Raw genomic sequence first — 7,732 nt, forward strand, 5'->3', positions numbered from 1 at the left:
ACCTGAGCTGTTTAGAGCCAACACCCACTACAAATGGATTTAGTCTAGAAAATGCTTCCTTTTTTATTATTATTAATTGGTGTTATCACTCAATATTTCTACAATAACAGTATCAGAAGTCTAAGGATATTTTCTCAATTTGGACATACTTTTTAAATTCACCTTATTAAGGTAGTTACAAATAACACAATAACCAAGTGTTTTGTGTCAACATACTTAAGACAGTCTCAGCTTTAGGCTTATTTGTTCTAAATCAGTAGATGGAAATAATTTAACCCAAAGGCTGAAATCTGAAGTCTGTTTTTTTCTCAAATGAGGCTGAATAATAACACATTATATATCAAATTTCATTACATGTGTGCAAATGAGAAAGGAGCATTATATTTTACATATATGTACTAAACACATCATCTTTACAATATTTACATTCTGTATGATTTATTTTGTTGTATTTTGCATTTTTTTATTGATGCCGTGGAGTACAGCTGTCCAGTAACAGAATTTCTCTCCTGTCTCCCAATACCTTTCCAACTAAAACTGTAATAGGGAGGGGCTTAGTGATCCCAGAGTCCCTATTGGTTGGTAAAAGGACTGATCCAATTCCATTCAGTGGGAGGTGCAGATAATGTGCACACTGCTCTGTGATTGGCTCTACCTCCGGCTGTCAATCACATGGGACATCAGTGACGAGTGCAATGGAGAGATGAGATCCTCCATTCACGGAAAGATTTGAACCGCTTTTCTACGACGTAAAATGACAAAAATATTAATTTAAAAAATTATGAAACCAACACAAAACATGCTGGCGTATCTGCGGGTTTACATGGACGATCAACGTCAAACAAATCTGGGAGAGTTTCAAGTCCTTGAGTCAAATGGAAACTCGGCCATCTAGTTTTTTCATGACATGTTTTGAAAAGGTCATGTGATCTGATCATGCCAGCGTGATCTGAGACTGTTAAGGGTTAAGTTTGTTTTACCGCTTTAAGTTTTAACTTATTAAATTTCTGCTTTTTTATGACCTTTTAAAGACCACTATTAAAGAAATGTAACCCACTGAATCCATTTTCCATCCGTTTTTAGATTTTTTTATACCATATCATTTATATCTGTATATCAGAATTTGAGCATTTATTCTACAGTCGAACAACTTGGTGAAGAGGAATTGCGATGACACAGGACAGACCCGACAGACAGACGCAGCTGATTTTTTTTTTTTTTTTGCCGTATTAAAAATATGTATGAATATTCATGAGCTGCAAAGCAGACAATACACTAGGTGTGGTGTGTTCTTCCAGAACATGACAACAGGAAGAGCTGGGGCTCAAACTAAGGCCACACAGAGAAAGTCTGCATTCTTTCAGGACAAGTGTTCTATTAATTAAGGTAAAAAAAAAAAATTATCTTTGTAATGCCCTGAATTTTTATATGAAAAAGTTATGACAACTTTCTGTCGAATATTAATGTCTTATGATTGATGGATTCCTGTGACAGAGCTTTCGCCTTGTTCAGGTGAGTTTAGGTTCTGTGGATACAGGTCGTCAGCTTTTGGAGAACAAAGAAGGATGAGCTGAAAAGAAGCTCTGAACCCGTCCACGCTGACGGTGCTTCAGTTTGCATGGTGATCATTCCGAGGTTGTGTTTTTTATAAAATACTGAGGCTTTTGAGGGGCCTTTAGGAATCAGTAACACAGTGGGCTGAGAGTGTGATGCATTCAGGGCCCAGGATGAGCCTGGTGATTACACACTTTGAGTGCCTGCACTGACACTTTCCCCTTCCTTCCTTCCTTCCTTCCTTCCTTCTCCTTCCTCTGTCCTTCCTTCCTTCCTTCCCTTCTTCTCCACCCTCTGTCCTTCCTCTCCTCTTTCGTTCCCTCCCTCCTTCCTTCCTTCCTTCCTTCCTTCCTTCCTTCCTTCCTCTGTCCTTCCTCTCCTCCTTCCTTCTCCTTCCTCTGTCCTTCCTCTCCTCCTTCCTTCTCCTTCCTCTGTCCTTCCTCTCCTCCTTCCTTGTCCTTCCTCTGTCCTTCCTCTCCTCCTTCCTTCTCTCTCTTCATCAGTGCTCTTTTAGAATTCCACTCGCTCCGGTGCCCTTTCTCTTCCTTCCATTGCCCTGATTGGGATCTGCAGTCAAGCAGATTAACACATTCTGGCAGGAGAGGCAAACTGCCCACACACACACACACACACACACACACACACACACACACACTGCCTCAGAATGAAGGAATTTCAAACTGTGTGATGAATGTAGAGTCTATGCTTACAAAACAGACAAACATACACACACACACACATACACAGAGACACACACACACACATACACACAAGCAGACACGCACACACATATACACACATGGACAAACATACATACATGTGGACACACACGGAAACACACATACACACATGGACACACACATACACACACATGGACACACACATACACACACATGGACACACACATAAATTTGTGTGCCCATACACACATGTACACACACATACACACACATATGGACACACACACACCATGTACACCACACACACACACACACGTGGACACACACATACACACACACGTGGACACACACATACACACATGTGGGCACTAACATACACACAGACACACAAGACACAGACACACACACACACACAACCACACACACACTCATGGACAAACACATACATACATGTGGACACACACATAAACACAGACACATGAACACACACACACACGTACACATACACACACACACACATACACACATGGAAACACAGACACACACACACACACACACACATGCACAGACACATACACACACAAAAACATATACAAACACACATAGACACATGTATACACACACACACGAACACAAACACACAAGGACACATATACACACATACACACACAGGCACCTCAGTGTGGACTTAAGTGCTCCTATGACATGACCGTTTGCTGTGTTCAATCAGAGTGTGTGTGTGTGTGTGTGTGTGTGTGTGCGTGACTAAATCCACACTTCATAATTCATACCAAAAAGCTCTGGTCCTTCAGAACCCTCTGGAGGCGGAGCAGCACATCGGCCCATTTTACAACTATCTGTGTTTGTGTCACTGAATCTGCTGCAGCCACGTCCATGACCAGTGATGTCACAGTGATGTCACATCCTGATCCAACGTACGTCAGCTGATACCAACACTTTAGCAAAGGCTTCATTACACTTTAAAACAGTCAGAGCTGACTGAAAAAACAACCCACAACAGGTCCATTTATGATAAAGCCTTCAACACAGCATAATTTACCTAAAGAAAATCTGGAGATGCTATTACAAGTAAAAGTCAACCACAGATGGACACATTCAGCCAAACGGATGGAACAGTTTCTATGGAATTAGAAAAAATATTCAAAAGAAAATGTGACTTAATATGTGTTTCAATCTATTTCATCCCCGTTTGAAATTTAAGACTTGGTTCTTCATCATCATCATCACCATCACCATCACCATCATCATCATCTCAACTCTTTGTTTTCCATCAGACTGTGATTTCTTTATCTTCCAGGTGTAAAGACTCAGAGAAGAGAACGTACACATCATAATACATCTGTCTGATTTCCCTTTTCAGTTTGGGTTAGGGTCAGGGTTAGGGTTAGGGTCTTCAAACCCATAATGGTAGTTGCATAAGGGTTAGAGTTAGGGTGTGGTACTACTACAATATGCAGCCAATGACAGTGTGTCCCCTGTCAGAGCTGGAACAAACAGGGTACACTGTAAAAAAACAAACAAAAAAAAAACATAAAAAAGGGTAATATTCTGGCAGCTGGGGTGCCGAAAAAATGCTGTTAAATAACGGAAAATAACCATGTCATTAAAATAATAAAAAATAATTAAAATACATTTTTTGCCCTAACTTTACATGAGATTTTGCATATATTTTTTTTACTTTTTAATATTTAATAAAGAATATTTACATGAGTTAAAACAATCAAATTACATACATACAAAATTTTCAATGAGACTCAGTTGTCCAATCCACTGATAAAAACTGTATTTGGACAGTTTATCAGTGCTTATACATGTTACACATTCACAAAAATACATTTATTCAACATTTTTGTTGTGAAACCTCCTGTAATTACACAAGATATTTGTCAATTAGCAAACAAGTCTGGTTAAACTGACAGAACAATACTTCTTCAACGATTAATTGTCAGTAATTTTACCTCATTTTATTCTTCTTCTTCTTTTTTTTTTTTAAAGTATTAAACTTTAAATTAACAGTATAATCTCATAAATAGAAAATAAATATTTGTGAAATTATGATACATTTGCAAATGCATTTTAGCTGTATTTTTCTGTGAAAAAAAAAAATCTGAAAAAAAAAAAAAAAAAACCCTGTCAATTTTATGGTTATTCACAGTTACAGTTTTTTCATGTTATTTTACATTTGACGTGTAAAATCACAGTCTATTTTTGTCATTTCATTGATATTTTCCTGTATCTTAAAATACAGGAAAATCTGTAAAATAAACAGTGAAAATTTTGTTAATTACAGATTTTTTTTTTACAGTGTTCTGTATTACTGTGATTCAGTGGTTTTCAGGCATAGGTACTGGAGTTCACACTTTAATTTTCCTTTTACTCGCTACATTTTAACACTAATATCTGTTCTTTCTAATCAAATCTACTTAGTTTGGATTTAAGTCTCTGTTGCCTTTATACTGTACCATTTCTTTAACAGAAGTCCTGTGGTTTAGTTGCTTTTGTTTGTTTTGTTTATTTCGACTGAATGCTGATTGGTCCAAAGTCATAATAACTCAAACTAAAATCCCACTCAGAGTTCCATGTGAGTGTGTATCCAGTCAGATGAACCCACCACAGTGAAGGCCGACCACACCACAGAGAAACGGCCTCAGAAGGTTTGGAGTTTTACTGAGTCTGATTCTGAAAACGGATCTGAATCCAACTATGTTCAAATGGACTGGTTTTAGTGGAAAGGGTTAATAATCTTGAAAATCCATTAGTGTCTTTAATGGTACGGTGAGGTTCCATTAATTTTGCACAGACAGCTGTTCCAAGTGTTTCTGTGTTTTGATGCTTTTGCCACCACTGCTCATCATCACCCTCATCTGCCTTCCAGTCTGTGATTCACAACCACTGCTGCCTTCTTTCCTCATTTCCCTCTGAGTGTCTCTGAGCGTCAGCAGTAAAGCCTTCCTGTAGGCTGTATCTGCAGCTGCAGATGGCTCTGAAGTGTAAGTGTGTGTGTGTGTGTGTGTGTGTGTGTGTGTGTTCTTCGGGTCACATCAGCTCAAGCTCCACTGGTCCTGTTTGTGTGCATTTATGTGTTTGTGTTTTCAAATGTACCCCTCTCTCTCTGTATTCATTTATGTATATATGTGTGTGTGTGTGTGTTTCTCTCTATGTTTGCACGCTCTGCACTGGCCCATGAGAAAGCCTCATCCAATATTCAGGCATGGTGAGGCTCAGTTGTGTGTAAGCTTCTATCTGTTTGTGTCTGACATTGGTTAAGGTTAACCTTCAACTCCATATGCCACTATAGCACCCCCCTAAACCCTTCAACTCTACCGGCCCCTATAGCGCCCTCCTAAATGCTTCAACTCTACCGGCCCCTATAGCACCCCCCTAAACCCTTCAACTCTACCGGCCCCTATAGCGCCCCCCTAAACCCTTCAACTCTACCGGCCCCTACAGCGCCCCCCTAAACCCTTCAACTCTACCGGCCCCTATAGCGCCCTCCTAAATGCTTCAACTCTACCGGCCCCTATAGCACCCCCCTAAACCCTTCAACTCTACCGGCCCCTATAGCGCCCCCCTAAACCCTTCAACTCTACCGGCCCCTACAGCACCCCCCTAAACCCTTCAACTCTACCGGCCCCTATAGCGCCCTCCTAGACGCTTCAACTCTACTGGCCCCTATAGCGCCCTCCTAAACCCTTCAACTCTACCGGCCCCTACAGTGCCCCCCTAAACCCTTCAACTCTACCGGCCCCTATAGCGCCCTCCTAAACGCTTCAACTCTACCCCCCATAGCGCCCTCCTAAACCCTTCAACTCTACCGGCTCCTATAGTGCCCCCCTAAACCCTTCAACTCTACCAGCTCCTATAGCACTCTCCTAAACCCTTCAACTCTACCGGCCCCTATAGCACCCCCCTAAACCCTTTGACTCTACTGGCCCCTACAGCGCCCTCCTAAACCCTTCAACTCTACCGTCCCCTACAGTGCCCTCCTAAACCCTAACTTCAACTCTACCAGCTCTCCTATAGCACTCTCCTAAACCCTTCAACTCTACAGTCCCCTACAGTGCCCTCCTAAACCCTTCAATTCTACCGGCCCCTACAGCACCCTCCTAAACCCTTCAACTCTACCAGCCCCTATAGTTCCCTCCTAAACCCTTCAACTCTACCGGCCCCTACAGCGCCCTCCTAAACCCTTCAACTCCACCAGCTCCTATAGCGCCCCCCTAAACCCTTCAACTCTACCAGCTCCTATAGCACTCTCTTAAACCCTTCAATTCTACCGGCCCCTACAGTGCCCTCCTAAACCCTTCAATTCTACCGGCTCCTATAGCGCCCCCCTAAACCTTTCAACTCTACCAGCTCCTATAGCACTCTCCTAAACCCTTCAATTCTACCGGCCCCTACAGTGCCCTCCTAAACCCTTCAATTCTACCGGCCCCTACAGCGCCCTCCTAAACCCTTCAACTATACCAGCCCCTATAGTTCCCTCCTAAACCCTTCAACTCTACCGGCCCCTACAGCGCCCTCCTAAACCCTTCAACTCTACCGGCCCCTATAGCCCCCTCCTAAACCCTTCAACACTACCGGCCCCTACAGTACCCTCTTAAACCCTTCAACTCTACCGACCCCTATACTGCCCTCCTAACTCTTCAACCCTCCTAAACTCTTCAACTCTACCGGCCCCTACAGCGCCCTCCTAAACCCTTCAACTCTACCGGCCCCTATAGGGCCCTCCTAAACCCTTCCACTCTACCGGCCCCTATAGCGCCCTCCTAAACCCTTCAACTCTACTGGTCCCTAAAGGGCCCTCCTAAACCCTTCAACTAAACCCTTGATGAGATCTTCATTTATCTGTAATCTGTATAGATAATTAACAGAAAGGAACTGTTTTTCCAACACTTTGGTCAAAGAGTCATGTTCAAACACATCCTTTATATGATGTCAGAGGATGAACTCAATGCCAATTACAGAGAACATCTGTACCCCCCCGCCCCGTTCCCTCATTTTACCTCGATGATGTCAGCGTTGGTCCGGCTCTCGTGGGGTTCGTTGTACTCGGTGTATTTGAGCAGGACCTTGTCCATGTCGGTGCTGGCGTACTGGAACAGTTTGTTGGAGTGGTTGAAGATGATGAGGGCGATCTCGCAGTCGCACAGGACGCTCAGCTCGTACGCCTTCTTCATCAGACCGAACTTCCTTTTGGTGAACGTCACCTAAAGGAGGTGCATTTCAAAACACGAGGTAAACAACAGACGAAGGAAAATTCAAACCACATATTTGCAAACAGAGCTGAAACAATTAATCAACTCAAAGTGATCAAAAAAAAAATCACTGAACCACAATTCTCCTGAATCAAAGCTTTGTTTCCTTCATTTCTCTGCTGTTAAACATTGGTTCCACTGTTGTGTTTCACACGGACACTTATTGTGACGCACAAAGAAGCTTCAGTTCAGGAAAACTGCAATAGAATATTTCCCTTC

General features: G+C 42.3%; 1 pseudogene; it reads right to left on the minus strand.

Moving 5' to 3' along the window:
* The window catches only part of LOC115435385 (myocyte-specific enhancer factor 2D-like), a 64,875-nt pseudogene extending 57,414 nt beyond the window's left edge, over positions 1–7,461 (minus strand).
* Positions 7,462–7,732: the final 271 nt, after the last annotated feature.

This window comes from Sphaeramia orbicularis, chromosome 16 (genome assembly GCF_902148855.1).
Source record: "Sphaeramia orbicularis chromosome 16, fSphaOr1.1, whole genome shotgun sequence".
NCBI lineage: Eukaryota > Metazoa > Chordata > Actinopteri > Kurtiformes > Apogonidae > Sphaeramia > Sphaeramia orbicularis.